Genomic DNA, 17558 nt, shown 5'->3' with positions numbered 1-17558 from the left:
TGCCCAATCAACGGAAGAGTAAATCCCTTGCTCTAAAGACCATTAATGAGAAGGTGGAAGATCAAGGCTCATCGGGAGAAGATGTGGTTGACAAAGATGTAGCCTATCTTGTTAAAAATTTCAGAAAGTTTTTGAAATTCAAAAATAATGGAAAATTTGATGATAAGAGAAAATTCCAAAATTCTGGAAGGGAGAAGAGGGATTTCAAAAAGAAAGATGGAAAAAAATCCCAATCCACACAAGGTGTCACTTGTTTTGAATGTAACGGGCATGGACACTTTAAGAAGGAATGTCCTAATTATTTGAAATCGAAAGGCAAGGTGTATGCCACGACCTTGAGTGACTCAGATTCGTCTGACTCAGAATCTGAAGAGAGCTGTGATGGAGAAGGGAACTATTCAGCTTTCATGACTATTGCTCATGTTGAGTCTTCGGATGAGTTGAATTTGCTTGTTCAAGACCTTGGAGAACATAGTGATGATGACTCACTAGGAATTGTTGAAGAATCAGAAGCTGAAGAAGAAGAAAGCACAACAACTCTTCAAGAAAATTACAACTCACTCTTGGAGAAGTCGGGTGAATACACAAGGGTAGCCAAGGCTGCTGTGAGAAAAATGAAGAAGGCTGAGGAGGACTACAAAAGTCTCCTAATCCGGTATAGGGAGGCCAAATGCGAGATTGAAACACTGAATGGTGAGCTGTCCGAAGCTTACACTAAAGTGAGATTTCTTGAGAACGAGGTGATGCAAGCAAATGCTAAAATAGAGAGGGTCACCACCAAGAAGCTAGATGATGTTATATCTTCTCAAAAGAGCTTTTCAGACAAATCCGGACTGGGATATACCGGAGGAAGTAGTTCAACTGGAAATGTCACTAAAGAAGTGAAGTTTGTAAAGGCCAAAGATCCAGTTGTAGCTGACCTTACTGGTGTGAAGCTCGAGGTGGAGGAGAAGAAGAATGTGGTGGACCAACGGATGCTGAATCATCGTAATCAGTCTGTGGGCAGGTCTGAATCCTGTGCCAAGTCACGTCCACGACCACAAAGAGGTCCTAGAGGAACGTATGTGTGCCATTATTGCGGACTTCAAGGGCACACTCGACCAAATTGCCAAAAGCTGAGAGCAAAGAACAGTGCAACTCCTCAAAGGTCAGGAGGACCCAGAATTGATAGAAGAACTTGGGCAGGTGATCAATCTAGAGAGCAAAATGGAGATCCCAGAATGATGAACGTGATGAAGATGATTGGTGCATTCACCAACTGCTTGGAAAGCTTCTCACGAAGGTTTGAAAGCCCTAACTCCCGTACCCAATCCTTTAAGGAAATCACCCCAAACGCAAGTGACGTGTGGGTGAAAAGGGGTACTCATGCATAAGCATTACAACATGTCCATGCATTAATACTTCCTATGCTTTGTGGCTATGTTTGTTTGGTATGCTTGTTGTTTTTGTTCTTGGTTGTTTGATTATTCTCTTGTGAATATTTCCTAATTTTGTTTTATCATTCTTTTTGTTTCTTGTGTCAAAAATCCAAAAATCACATAAAAAATTAGAAAATCAAAAAGCTTGATTGACTTTGTTGAGTTTTGTCTCAAAACTTGTTTTGCCTTGTACCTTTGTGCTAATGGCTGTGTGCATTTTCGAGCATTGCTTGTTTTCATGCACTCATATCACTGTGGGAAAAATCTTGAAATCTATGTGATTGTTGTAAATAGATCTTCAAACTTGTCATGAATGATTAGTGAATGGTTATGTTGATCTTGAGACATGCATAGACTTGTGTCTATATATCTTCCCACTTTTTATTTTTGTTTTGCTAAAAAGAGCTCACCAAATGTAAATCTCCAAATGAAAAGAGATATTGAGCTGCAAAAGCCTGTCGCACATTCTAGTATTTGACTAGGAAAAAGGGTAAGCGACGTTATATTAAAAGTGAAATTTCATTCAAAAAGGGCCAAAGGCCTGTTCTTCAAAGAGAAATGTTATACATCCCTCTCACAATGAGAGATGATTGCCTCAAATAGATCAAAAAGATCAAATGTTATGTCTGAAAGTGGAGTCAAATGAAAAGCTCCAAGTTATGTTATCAAGTTATGTGGGAGGTCATATATTCATATTTCTATAATTGAGATTGGTCACATGATCTAGTGCTAATTGTGTATGCCTTGGTTGAATTGATCATTGAAGCTTCACATTAGACAAAGGACTATCTCATTGTTGATATCCACACACAACACACAAGTTTATGTTCAATAAATGCCATATTCATTTGTGTGATTGTACTTGATAAAATGTGTTTTTCACATGCTCAATCTTTGTTAATTCAAGCACAAAAAGATTTTTGAGTGTTTTAGGTGTTTTTGGAAAGTATTTTGTTTGAAAAATCTGAAAATTTCAAAAATACAGTTTTGCCCTGTTTTGGCGGCTCAGTCGCGGGTATGTCAAGTCGCGAGCCTCAGTCGCATCTTCGCTGGTCATTTTTGGCGACTTGTTCGCGAGTGGAAGGTCCAGTCGCGAGGTTCACTCAGAGATTTTCGCGGCTCAGCTCGCGACTCACTCGCGGGTAGACCTTCCAGTCGCGAAAAACACTTAGAAAAATTTTTCAAAATTTTGTTCTTAAGTGCTTTGGCGGCTTGAGCTGGCGACTATGTGGCGACTTAATCCAGTCGCGAAAATCGCGTGTTTTGCAGAAACAAGAGCAGTTTTTAAACTTTTTCAGTTTTTCCCTCGAATTTTTGTGACTGTTCATCTTCTCTCTAAACTCTCTCCCTCCCAAACACTCCGTGCACACCCATTCAAAGTGTTGAGTGTTGCACTCTTGTAGCTCAAAATCGTCAAGTTACAGGTATGGGTTTTCTGTTTTACACTCTTTTCTACTTGATTTTGTGCTTTTACCCTTTGATTTTTCGCATATGATTGTGTTTTTAAAATGGGTTTTTGTTTCGGTTTCTGCTCTTTATTCTTGCTTTGCTTGTGGATGCTGTTGCTATAGTATGTGTTAATGATAGTCATACTCTTATTGCTCTTCATCTTGTGCTTAGCTAAGTGTTTCTTTTATTTCAATCTGAACTTTGAGCTGTTGAGTTGTTTCTATTGGTTCTTTTTGAGGCTGTGAGTGTTACTGTGCTAGATTTGCATGTTCTAGTGTGTCAATCTATGGGAAGCTTCTGTTAGGCTCAATATACTGTTTGTGTGTCATATTATTTTTCCATTATCTATCTCAATGTCATTTATCTACCTTTAGGATAGTTTCACCATGTTGTTCATGTGTTTCCTATCCTAGGCTTGGTTTATCCATATATTTGAACTTAGTAGCTTGTTGTTTAAGTTTTTAAAGTTCATGTGTATGGTTGATATCTCTTTGTTAAATACATGGTACTGACTGGTTATGCACACATATTGCTCTATGTTGTTGTGACCTTTTCTGATTGTTCACAGATGGCTCCCTCACCTCAGAAGAAGAAATCTACTGCAAAGAAGGCTGACAAAAGATTAAAGATGGATTCTAGACTGTTTAGATCAGTTCACCACTTTGAGAGATACAAGGATAACTTCTTGAATGCAGGAATCATTCAAGAGAGATTTGTAGATTTGGAGGACTTAAGGCACACATTTATTCCCAGCTGTTTTGAAGGAAGGGGATGGGAAAAGCTTCTGGGTGGTTTCCCTGTTGTGTGTGAACCCTTAATTAGGGAATTTTACTCAAATGCTGTGATAAAGGATAATGAATTGAGTTGCTGGGTGAGGGGTAAAGAATTTGTCTTGGATGCTCATGTCATAGATGATGCATTAGGGCTTGAAGGATTAGATGATGAAGAATTTATCAATTACAAGGATAGGAGTGTGTCTATTGAAACAATTCAACAAAGGATAGGTGGGCAGAGAGAAGGGAAATGTTTGAATACCACTGCCTTTCCAGTGGACATGAGGTGCCTTACAATAATTATGATGTTTAACCTCTATCCCATTAAGAAATTGACTACAATCAATTGTGCTAGAGCAGTCTTTCTGATGGATCTCAAAGAAAAGAACTTCATAAACATTAGTTCCCACATTTATGACACCATTGTGGATGAGACTAGAACCACCTCTAGGCCTAAATTGATCTTTCCAAGTTTGCTAATGAGGATTTTTAGGAGTAAGGGTGTTCCAATCCCTCAAGACATCAGTCCCATGTCTACACCCTCTGCAATCAACAAGCTTACCTGCAAAAGGATAAGTGTCAGGCTTCCAGGAGAAGAAGATGAAGGTAATGAAGGAGAGGCTGCCCCAATGGAGACTGAAGCAGAGGCAGCAGGGCTTGCATCAACTTCAACACCTAGGAGAAGTGGCAAAAGACACAGAGCTTCAACTTCTGCAGACACACCTCCAGATGTTTTCCAGATCATTCTGGAAAGGCTTGATGGGATCAGGGCAGTCCAAACTGAGCACTCTGACAGGATGAGAGCCATGCAAGACCAGATTGATGTCTTGGCTGCTACACTTGACAGCTTCACAACTCAGCATGACCAGTGACCCTTTGGCCATTCCTGTCAAAAAGGGGGAGAAGTTCATTGATGATTGAGAAGCAGAAAAGCTTAAGCAGAAAAGCTTAAGGGGGAGTAATTAGTTGAGGGGGAGTTGCTAAAAACAGAAACTGTGTTTATATATGTTTATGATTTGAGTACTTTTAGTGGTTTTATGGTTTTGATACACTGTGTTTTGGTGTATAACTGTTTCTAACTCATTTCATATACTCTTGATTTAAACTTTAATATATGTTGATGATGTTATTCAGGTATTTGTTGGTCTGTACCCATGTGCTTTTGTAAGCTTTTAGGGTTATTGTTTTATGCATAGTTTGTAGGCTTTATGGTATGTACCTTGCTTAAGTGCAGCCTTTATGCTATGTTGAAATCAGTACCTTAATCTAAATGTTCTGCATTTTGGTTTATGTACTGTCACTCTTGTGCCCTTGTAGGATTGTTCCTAGATGCATATGCCTTGTGTGCTATACATTGGTTGAGTGTTGAACATACAAGTGTCTTGCCTTGTGCTTGTTAACTTGTATGTCCTTGTGTTCATTCCAAGTGTGAATGAGCACTGTGATCACTACCTTATGGTGTTCACTTGGTTGATCAAGCCATGGTTTGTTTATTAACTCCATCTTTGCTTGATCTCATATTGCCTGTTTCATATGCATTTATAATTTTCTGCTTACAATGATCATGGTGTATTGTTGTGTTTCAGGAGTTTATGTTCATATGATTCAAGTGCTTCACAGCTTCTAGAGTTAGGTGTGAGTGAGTTTTGTTCAACTGTTCCCAACTCACATGTTAAGTCTAGAGTCTGTTTTAGGGTTTTGTCACGGAATAGCCAAAGGGGGAGATTGTAAGGTTGAATTTATTCAACCATCTAATTGGCTTTATTCCGTGCCAAATTTGCTTGTAATTCAGCATTTAGTAACCCTGTATTTAGGTGGGTTTGTTGTAAGGGTAGTGAGTGAGATAGAGTGAAGACTGCTCAAGAGTGTGCAAGAAAACAGAGTGTCGCGGCTGGGATTCGCGGGTGGACTCGCGGCTGCAAGCCGCCAGAAGCTGCACACGTGCCAAGCATGCTGGAAGATGAACAGTCATGCTAGCTGGAGCACTACAGGACAAAACAGGACAACTGGCCATACGGTTAACTCGCGACTGGATCTCGCGACTTAGTCAAGCCGCGAGGTCAAGCCGCGAGCCACCCCTGTTTTGTAAAATCCTGACGTTTCACATTCCTCTCCACTCTAGTATAAATACCCCTTTAACCCACGATTGAAAGAGAGCTTCCAGAGAGAATTTTGAGAGAGAAACCCTAAAGAAAAACAAGATTGTTTCACACACAATCCCTACCTTAGAGTCTCATCAAAATCCCTCACTCTCTTCCTCTCCATTGTCAAAACCTTGAGAGGCATTATACCAAACTTGGTTCTCACCATTATCATCTCTGTGAGACAGTCGTTTGGAGTTCTGGGAAGCAGTTAGGAAGGAGCCAATCTTCATTGGTTGATGCTACGGTGTAGTAGCGGAATCCGGAAAGCTAGAAAAGAAAAAGGTTCGGCGCAACCTCGTTGGAGCAAGAAGCTTGGAGGGCTTAGGTGCACTGGGTAGATTAGGCTTGGAGGGTCTATTGCTGTCCTTGTATCCCAACTGTATTTTCTAGTGGATTGATTACCGCTTGGAGGGCGGCGGAGAGGTTTTTCGCCGAGGTCTTCGGTTTCCTCTTCGATAACACATCGGGTGTTATCTTTGTGTTTGCATCTTCCTTCCTCTCTATCTCTGCCTTTATATTATCTGCTGTGATTTTATTATGTTATGGCTTAGATAGTTTTTATCCTATTTCACATTATAGCATATGTTAAGTTTCCGCACACTTGTTGTTTAACATATTGCTTGTGTTGGTTAAGTTAATTTTTGGGGGTCTAAACGTTCAAAAGTGTATTGGTTCACGTTCTTGAACTTTCACTTGGTAATTTCCATTCAAACTTTAAAATAGATTATTTGCCTTACCTAGATGTTTTCCTTGTGGTGAGGACAAATAAAATGAGACAGGTGCTGCATGACCTTCAAAGCAAAAAAACTTTCTTCTAGTCAAAAACAAAACTCATCAAGAGGAGTAAGAGAGAAAGAAATTACTCCATGAAAAACCATGGTGAATGGAGAAAAGATTTTTGAACTTCCAAAGATCCACACAAATTTTAGCCATAGGTGCAAAATGCCAAGTTAAGAAATATAAATATTGATCTACAGGTGCAATTTTTAAATAGAAAATAGCAATTTCATGAACAAAAACCCTAGCAACCAAATAGAAAAACTATAACCTTGATTTGATTTCTCATTTATCAATGATGGTGACTGGAGAATAAGTTGATTTAGTCCATAAGAGTGGCCCTGAGTAATTGCCGATGGCAAGTGCCAAAGATAGTAAGTAAATCAAATCAAAGAAGGAGAGAGTATAAATTATTTCACGAAATCAAAGATCTCTTTACATCCCATAAAATTTAAAATAAAGAAGAAAATCTCTCTATAGCTTAAGAAACACAACATAATAAAATTAAAGAGAGAAAATTTTCAGAGGACAAAATATTATAGATAATTTAAAAGAATTTTGGTTTAATTCCTTAAAAGAATTTTGGTTTAATTCCTGAACTCCGCAACTCCATAAAATTCATACTAATAATAATATTTTATGATTGCACAGACTATTTTTTTAGAGTGTTTGATCTCAACATTGGCGTGCATTTAATCTTTCACTAAAAGCAAAGGGAAGTAGATCATGTGCATACATCTTTATGAGAAATTTTTGGTAGTTAGGCGTAACAAACGTGTAACCATTTTGTCCTATTCCTACCATCTAAGAACATATCCTCTCTTATAAGTTGATGATGCCAAGTTTAACGTATCCTCTCCTTTTTTTTTTCCCAAAGAAATAAAAGTACTTTAAAGACATGTCCAATTTGTTAAAATGCAAGTGCTTCAAGCCATAAAACATTTAATGAAAATTGCAACTCCATGAATTGAATTTGCAAATGGTATTAACTATTGGCTATTAATGCGATTATTAAGCTGTACCACATTGAACATGTTTCTCTATCAAAATATATAAACAAACTAACCTTACAAAAGCTGAACTTTATAAGCTAAAATCTATACCATGCGTTGTAGATCTTGAATACTATACTGTGCGTTTAGGGCTTCCTACATCTGGAGAGAGAGAGTTTGTAGAAACCAAAGAAAATCTCTCTATAGCTTAAGAAACACAATATACTAAAATTAAAGAGAGAAAATTTTCGGAGGACAAAATATTATAGATAATTTAAAAGAATTTTGGTTTAATTCCTGAACACTGCAACTCCATTAAATTCATACTAATAATAATATTTTATGATAGCGCAGTTAGAATTTTGGTTTAATTTTTGAACATTGAATTGGAAATTGATTATATGAGTATTCAATGGTGAACAAAAATTAAGTTAAAATTTGAGCATTGTAACAACTTCTTCACACAGTATTCTACGGGTAGCAACGAATTTAATTTGATTGTGTTACTATATAATCCGAACTTATTAATATATCAGGACTTTGAATTAACTCAATAAAACTATCAAAGCCTTTCCACTACAAGAACATGTGAAGATTCTGTTAATTTGAGCAAACTTAAACCCCTCCATCCACTTAAATTTTAGAAACAAATTATACACTTAAAAGGGTTAGTAATTTATAGAACTTACCCCCCACTATTAGTATACGACACCAAGTGCGGTCGTCGTAACCCTTTGAAAGAATCTTCCCCAATTGGACCATATCAAAAAAAAAAAAAAAAAAAAAAAAAAAAAAAAAAACCCAATTAACAAAATTGATCCAAAAGGGTCTAAAAAGCACACAAAATCAATTCAAAAAACAAAAATATGAGATAAAGTAATTACTTTCAGCTGCCAATGAAATCGTCTTCTGTATTGCTGTTCCAAACTGCAACACTTATCTCTTTAAGGCCTTCAATTAACGAAAACACAAACTTCTATTGGAATACCGGAGTATTATGACCATCTATACACACACACAAAAAACAAAATCAACATAACTCACTATAACTCTATAGAAGTCTCAAAAATATAAAGAGAAATTAAAAGGGTTGAATTTGATATTTACGTTTGGAGAGAGAGAGTTTGCAGAAACCATGGCTTTATATTTATTAACTTGAGAGAGGGGTAAGGTTGCTAGGGTTTTAAGGAGTTATAATGTTTTTATTTTTTAAATATTGTGCTTTCTTAACTTGAGAGAGAGGTAAGGTTGCTAGGGTTTTGAGAAGTTATAATGTTTTTATTTTTTATTTTTTATTTTTTAAATATTGTTTAAATATTGTGCTGACGTGGAAAATTGTGGTGCCAGCAGAAACTTCAATTATATATATATATATAAATTAACATGCAAACACATGGTAGCACAAACAAATCACCAATAAACTAATTATGCAATGGAAAGTAAATTTGACACGGTGATTTGTTTACGAATGGGGAAAACCTAATGGCAAAAACCCCACCGAGTGATTTTCAGGTCACCACTTCCAAAATTCCACTATTATCAAAACAAGCGGTTACAATTAAAGGAATTCCAGTACCTTATACTAACCTACAGTTGAACCCTTACCCCAATACCCAATTGGACTTGTTCTGTAGTGACAATTTCTCCTTTTGATGCACGGCTCCTAAGTACGTGACTAACCAATGCGCGGATCCCAGTACACGACTTCAATCACCAACTAGAGAAGGTTATTGGCTGCAAAGTTCTTCAGTTCATCCCAACGATGAAAATTAAGAAGATGCTTGGTCACAAAACCCTACAGTGCACATACACAACAACTTCTTCACAAGAATGATGAATTAGGGCAAAACTTTGTCTCCGGTTACAAATTACTTGAACAAACTTTGCTTAACACTTATGCAACTTGTGTACACTTTGAAGGCCCTTAAAATAATCATTTTATATGTCTAGGGTTAGAAGAAAAGAAAGCCCAAACACATAATCACGGATTAAAGTCAAAACAGAACTAGAATTCTGTTTTTCATAAAGCTCGACAGATACTTGTCTGTCGAGATGCTGTCAAGCAGTTGTCGAGCCACAGGGCTAGAACAGCTTCTTAAGCTCGATAGATAGCTAGCTGTCGAGCTTTAACGAACAACACTTCTTCAGCTTGAATCTTGAACAGACTTGCATGTTTTTAACACTTGATTTTGAAATACAGTTTCTTGAAGTATTAAACACATCCTAGATCTACCCAAATACAAGTAAAGTGTGTTTTGTCAAAGAATAAGCCAATTACATAAAATAGTGACATATGTTCCTAACAAGTGAATCACATATGTCCTAAAAATCTCCCCCTTTGGCAATCTGTGACAAAACCACAATAAACAAATGAACATATGAGAGAAGTCATAAATCACTCAACTCATATTCACTTGTTGAATACAATAAAATCTATCCTAACACAAACTCTTGAAAAACTTTGCAAGAAGAGAGTTTATGGCAAGTAGACTTTGACAACTTGTATTTCTGAAACACTTTAAACAAAACTCATCAAGGCATCTTTGTGTGAAACAGAAATAATAGATTGCATACACGTAATAAGAGGCATGTGCATAAAGAGAGAAAAGAAACAACACATGTAAGGGTAGGTGAAAAAAACATACATTAACATATATAAAGAAGATAAGTACAATTTATGTCAAAAAGGGTCACAAGACCCATGTACAAGAACAAATGTATCTAAAATAGAGAAAAGAAAAAGATACAATTAATCCTCACTACATCCCTCAAATATCAACACTCCCCCTAACAAAATGTCCTATACTAACTCCCCCCCTAAGAATGACTACTCTCATATCCAAAACTACTTCCCCTTTTTGTCACGAGTGACAAAGGATAAGAGTACCAAGTAGACATCTCATCGGTAGAGCTAGCATCTCTATCATCATCATTCGAAGCATCATCGTCATCACCATCCTCATCCTCAAAATTAGAAGCCATTGGAGGAGGTAGTAGAGGAGAAGCCTCAGGAGCATAACCACCCATGGTCGCCTGTCGCCGTGCAATATGATCGATACGAACGTTCACCTGATACAACTCTGTAGAGAGCGTATCAAGGCGAGCATCCATGCGCTGCAGCTGCGCCATGATGTCTCCTAGAGTCACATCGCCCGAAGAAGAAGAGGGAGCGGATGTGGATGGAGTAGAACGAAACGGTACTGAACGGAAGGGAGGAGCTGCTGAATTCGACTGCTGAGACCTAAACTGTGCCTTGCTACGTTTAACGGTAGCGTAGTTAATGGCACACATGACAGAAAAATGGTCGGAAGGGGGAAAGGGAACAGAAAAATGTCATAGAATCCAAGTGATAGCCGAAGGGAAAATGAGCTTATCACGGGTAGCTGAATCCCTATACACATCTAAGATAGAAATAATAAAATGTGAAGGAAAATCTATAGTGAGGTGCTCTAACAAAGAAAGCAAAAATCGAGCACGAGGCTCTGTGATAAATTTATAGTGAGAGAATGGGTGCAAAACAAAAGTCATCACCATGTTCATGAATCTAGGACCTTTAGCAAAGGCCTTACATGGTGTAAACTAACGATCACCCTAATTTGCAGGACGCTCACAGAAAGCGGAAATTATCTTGTCTTTGGACACAGCCCTCAGACGCTCACAACCGGGGTAGTCAAGATGCTCTACCCTCGGAACATGAAGCACATCCGCAACAAGCTACAGTGTGACTACAATGTGCGTACCTCGAACGCGAGTAGAAAAGAGAGGTAAGAGAGGTACTGAAAAATCAAATCCATGCATGTTGGAGTAAAAATCCTGGATCAGCACGGATGGACAAGTGACCGGGACGTCACACAGTGACTTCCATTCCCAACTATGAATGACAGTGGGAAGGTCAGTGTCAGCGAAGTCCGCCAAAATGACTCGGCGTTCCGAATGAACACCTTGTCGAGAAAAGTTCTCTGAGAAGTCCTTTCGGCCATCCTCATCATGGAACCGAATATGAGAAGGAGTAGGATCAGAAGAAGACGATGCCCTAGAACACAAAGGGTTTTGGGACGAAGCTGACTTATGCTTAGGTGTCATAAACACGACTAACGTAAACAGAAAGTGAGGGAGAGAAAGAATGACAATCAGAAAAGTCCCAAAGCAAATCAAATATAACAAGTATATTGAAAAGAGAGTACGTATGCATGGAGAATGCATGAACATGTGATATGCAAAAGAATTTGCATCATGGGCTCAGCCCAATCCCACACAATCAATTTGCACACATCTAAATGCATGATAATACAGTTATAATGCACATGGAATGCAATGCATGAAGTTTTTAAGATTGAATCATCAAAACCCATCCCAAAAATTACACAAAAACCTCTTTGATTTTGAAAAACCCCAAATTTTGCAAAAATCCCAAAAGCTTAGGTTTCAAAGAATGAAATGCATGAAAATGAGAGAATCGAAGCTTACCAAGTGAAGAAAAGCTTGATTAATATCGAAAAAAAGCTTGAGGAAGAGGTTAGAAGTGAAAGAGAGAGTGTTTGGGAAATGAACAAGTGTGGACAGATCGAGAGAGATCGAAGAAATGAGAACCGGATCGCGGAGAACGAATATATAGATCCTCAGTAATTCTCGATAGATAGAGGTGTCGAGAGGAGTCGAGCCATCTGTCAAGGAAGATGTCGAGAAAAACAATGTCAACAGATACAGCTGTCGAGAAGGTGTCGAGAAACATAGCAAAGACATAAGAAGAGAAGCTCGATCGATTCACCAACTGTCGAGAAGCTATCGAAGGTCCAAGAACTTTTTCGATTGATCCACCAGTTGTCGACGATCTGTCGAGATTGCGATAAGAAAACACCTAAAGAACTCGACAGATAGTAAGGTGTCGAGGAGGTGTCAAGATTGCTTAAAAACCGTTTTTCAAGAAGGGAAAAACACAAATATGAATGCAATCAAGCACGCAACTCAACCAAAGATCCAATCAACATTTTAAGCTCTCAAAATCATCTCTCAACAAAAAAAATATTTAAGCATAATGATCCCAAACACACACACACACACACACACACACACACACAACAAGTCCAACCAATTTTATATTTCAAAAACAAGTTAAGACAGTTTAGTGAGCATACATTAACACATGTAAAACCTTGTGATGGTCAAATCACATTGTACCTACACATGTATCAAAAGTAGCAAAGAATATTGCGTGTTGTGTATGAAAAACATCGCAAGATTGTATAAGTGTATACATGTTATGACGATTTGAGATATGAGAAAATCACTTTAACTCACACACAATTATAATTGTTTAATGGGGACTATCACCTTCGAGGTACATCTTATAACTCCCACATCTCCTAGAATACACGCTTGCAATCATATTTAAAGCATTTTTTATTTTTTGCTTTTCATTTTCTTTGCATATTTTTATTTAAGCAAATCATGCATGGGCATATAAGAAAGAGAAAAGAAATACCCAATGATGGTAAGCATTTGGCATTCCAATTTTGCTATGCCGAAGCACACAAATCTCATTAACACTGCACTTTTGCTATGCCGAAGCATATAAGTGTCATATTATGATTGGCGGGTAACAGTGGTGAGATGATTATTTATGCCTTTCTCTTAGGATTTTCTAGTCATTCCCGTCAAAAAGAGTGATACAAGTGTTAAGTACAAGAGGTTACTTAATCTTACTCATCACAAACACGAGCCACAAAGCTCACTTACTTAGTTGTGCATAGAGATGCTCATCTAAGTTACAAGAGATACAAAATTTAGAAAATTTTGTTTCAATGGCCATCCAAGGTACACAAGTACCAATGTACACAAAACACACACTGTTTTTTTTATTTTTCTGATTTTTCAATTTTTATTTATTTTTATATTAAAAACAAAATAAACAAAACTGAAAACAAACAAAAACATGTTAAATAATGCAAAGTATAAAAACTAGACTGACTCAAAACTTGAAAGCAAAACACATAAGTAATGCACACACAAATACAAGAAAAGAGAAAGAGAAAAGTGATAGAATCACTTGGAGCCCTTTTCCTTCTGCACCCTAGAAGAGCCTTTCTTTTGATTAAACCCTTGAACTAGCGGTGAGGGGAAAGAATTTAAACCGTTCAAGTTTGAAAGGAACATGAGAGCTTTGAAAAGATCTCCAAGGGGAGCAAGAGAGGACTGAAGCTGATTCTAGCTTTTAGATGCTATCATGCCACTTGTAGCAATTTGGTCAAGTATGACCGGTAGCTCCACAATGATGACAGAGATGCTCCTAAGATAGACTACCCTTATCTAAGTTCTCACTAGCTAATTCAGTTTTAATCTCATTGTTCTCAGTTTTAACATTATTAGCAGGAGGAACAAAAACAGTAGTACTAGTAGAAGCAGTATTAGAGGAAGAGAAACCATACCCTAGACCTGTTCGATCAGAAGCAAATTTCTGAAGACTGAGCATCTCATCAAGCTTTGCACTTGAAGTCCTCTCCAATTGAGCTCTGACTTGAAACAGCTCTGCTTCAAGTTTCTTAGTCTTCTCAGCTAGGAAATTATTCTCGAACCTCAGTGCTCCAATAATCTGATTAGCTTCATCAAACTTTGTGGAAAGCTCCTCACGGTCAAGTTCCACATCATTAAGCTTCTTGGTGGTTAGCCTATATAGTTTCTCATGCTTCTCAGAAAGCTTGTACAAGTTCTCATAGGCTGTATGGATGTAATCCTGATCATCCATCTTCTCAAACTTGGACTCTACCAATTCCTCTTCTTCATCCACGTCTTCAACAATCCCATCAGTAGGATTGACAGTGGTAGTGAAGGCATTCAAGATTTCGTCATCCTCATTGTCGGAATCATCCTCAAGCTCAGTGTCACTCAAGATAGTAGCAAATGCCTTGCTCTTCCTTCCCAATGCTCTTGAGATATGTAGGACACTCTTGTTTCATGTGACCGAAGCCTTGACACCCAAAGCACTTAGGTCCTGCGAGAACAGTGTATTGACCGCCATCCCTTGCATCCTTCTTCCCTTTGTCTTGGATCTTGAACTGAGAAGAATTGGATTGCCTACGGTTCTTGTCGAAGCCCTTCCCATTGGCATTCTTCATGAACTTCTTGAATTGCCTGGTGATGTAAGACTTCATCTTAGAATCTTCATCGTCTGAAGACTCATCTATGTCATTGCTCTTGGCCTTCAAAGTCATGCTTTTGCTCTTGCCTGACTTACCAATCCTTGTTAACCCTAGCTCGTAAGTCTGCAAATTTCCAACCAGCTCTGTCAAAGGAATCTTGTCAATGTCCTTTGATTCCTCGATCGTCATAATCTTGGCATGGAATCTCTCTGGTAGAGATCTGAGCACCTTTCTCACAATCTTGGGTTCAGGAATGGTTTCCCCAAGATTGAAAGCTGAGTTCACTATGTCCTTGAGCTTGGCATAGAACTCATCGAATGACTCATCCTCCTCCATCTTAATCTCTTCAAAACTTGTAATGAGCCTCTGAAGCTTTGAATCCTTAACAGCCTTTGTTCCCTCATAGGTAACAGCCTTTGTTCCCTCATAGGTTGTCTGGAGGATGGTCCATGCTTCCTTAGCAGTTTCAGTGGAGGATATCTTCTTGAACTCCTTATTGATGACCGCACTGAATAAGACATTCAATGCTTTGCTGTTGAAGTTTGCTGCCTTGATCTTAGCATCATCCTAGTCAGTCGACACTTCTGTAGGCTTAGTCTAGCCTATCTCCACAGCTTGCCACACTTTCTTATCTAAAGACTGTAAGAAAGCTCTTATGCGTACTTTCCAGTATGCATAGTTAGTGCCATCAAATAAAGGAGGTATAATTAACGACTGTCTTCTATCCATAACAAATAGGGGTCAATGGATCAACACAGTAAAGATTAAACCCTAATCAGAGTGTGCCTGCTTTGATACCACTTGATAGGCCAAAAACGAATTGACCTCCTTGTGATTAATTAATTGATTAATTAGCCAAATTTATTAATTAATCAAATTAACATGCAAACACGTGGTAGCGCAAACAAATCACCAATAAACTAATTATGCAGTAGAAAATAAATTTGACATAGTGATTTGTTTACGAATGGGGAAAACCTAACGGCAAAAACCCCACCGGGTGATTTTCAGGTTACCACTTCCGAAATTCCACTATTATCAAAACAAGTAGTTACAAGTAAAGGAATCTCAGTACCTTATACCAACCTATAGTTGAATTCTTACCCCAATACTCAATTGGACTTGTTTTGTAGTGATAATTTCCCCTTTTGATGCACGACTCCCAAGTACGTGACTAACCAATGCACGGATCCCAGTACGCGACTTCAATCACCAACTAGAGAAGGTTGTTGGCTGCAAAGTTCTTCAGTCCATCCCAACAATGAAGATCAAGAAAATTCTTGGTCACAAAATCTTACGGTGCACATACACAGCAATTTTTTCACAAGAATGATGAACTAGGGCAAAACTTTGTCTCCGGTTACAAATTGCTTGAACAAACTTTGCTCAACACTTGTGCAACTTGTGTACACTTTGATGGCCTTTAAAATAATCCTTTTATATGTCTAGGGTTAAAAGAAAAGAAAGCCCAAACACATAATCACGGATGTTAGGACATATATGTTTCACTTGTTAAGAACATATGTCATGATTTTATGTAATTGGCTTATCCTTTGACAAAACGCACTTTACTTATATTTGGGTAGATTTAGGATGTTTTAAATACTTCAAGAAACCTTGTTTCAAGATCAAGTATTGAAACTTTCAAGTCTGTTCAAGAAAACAAGTTCAGAGTGCAAAATCTTTAAATCTCAACAGCTGGTCGACAGCTGCATCTATCGAGCTTAAGGAAGCTGTTCTACATTCGGTGTGATCGACACTTGCTCGACACCTACTATCTGTCAAGGTTTAAGATTTTCAAAATTTCAATATGATTTTCTTGGGATCCGTGAATGTGTCTTTGGGCCTTCTTTTCTCCTAAACATAGACATATAAAAGGATCAGTTTAAGGGCCGTCAAAGTGTTCACAAGTTGCACAAGTTTTGAGCAAACTCTATTCAAGCAAATTGTGACCGGAGACGAAGTTCTTGCCCTAGTTCATCTCTTTCTCTTGAAGAAGTTACTATGTATATGCATCGTAGGGTTTTGTGATCAAGCATCTTCTTGATCTTCATCGTGTGGATGAACTAAAGAACTTTGCAACCAACAACCTTCTTAGTTGGTGATTGAAGTCACGTACTGAAATCCGCGCAATTGGTTAGTCACGTATTGGGATTCGTGCATCTGAAAGGGGAACTGTCACTACAGAACAAGTCCAATTGGGTATTGGGGTAAGGGTTCAACAGTAGGTTAGTAAGGTACTTGGATTCCTTTACTTGTAACCGCTTGTTGTGATAATAGTGGAGTTTCGGGAGTGGTGACCTGAAAATCACCCGGTGGGATTTTTGCCGTTAGATTTTCCCCATTCGTAAACAAATCACCGTGTCTTTTATTTTCCACTACGTATTTAGTTTATTGGTGATTTTTTTTGTGCTACCATGCTTTGCATGATAAATTGATTAATTAATAACTTGGCTAATTAATTAATTAATTTCTATCATAAGGGGTCATTTAGTTTATGGCCTATCAAGTGGTATCAGAGCAGGCACACTCTGATTAGGGTTTAATCTTTGCTGTGTTGATCCATTGATCCCTGTTTGTCATGGATAGAGGACAGTCTTTAATCATACCTCCTTTATTTGATGGCACTAACTATGCATACTGGAAAGTACGCATGAGAGCTTTCTTGCAGTCTTTAGATGAAAAAGTGTGGCAAGCTGTGGAGATAGGTTGGACTAAGCCTACAGAAGTGCCAGCTGATTGGGATGATGCCAAGATTAAGGCGGCAAACTTCAATAGTAGAGCTTTGAATGCATTGTTCAGTGCTGTCACCAATGAGTAGTTCAAGAAGATATCCTCCACTGAAACTGCCAAGGAGGCCTGGATCATT

General features: G+C 38.1%; 1 pseudogene; it reads left to right on the top strand.

Moving 5' to 3' along the window:
* Positions 1 to 17558, top strand: part of LOC126689936 (S-adenosyl-L-methionine:benzoic acid/salicylic acid carboxyl methyltransferase 3-like) — a 39841-nt pseudogene that overhangs the window by 18280 nt on the left and 4003 nt on the right.

The sequence above is a fragment of the Quercus robur genome, chromosome 6, assembly GCF_932294415.1.
Source record: "Quercus robur chromosome 6, dhQueRobu3.1, whole genome shotgun sequence".
In the NCBI taxonomy this organism is placed as follows: domain Eukaryota; kingdom Viridiplantae; phylum Streptophyta; class Magnoliopsida; order Fagales; family Fagaceae; genus Quercus; species Quercus robur.
This window is presented reverse-complemented; position numbering and strand designations above follow the sequence as displayed.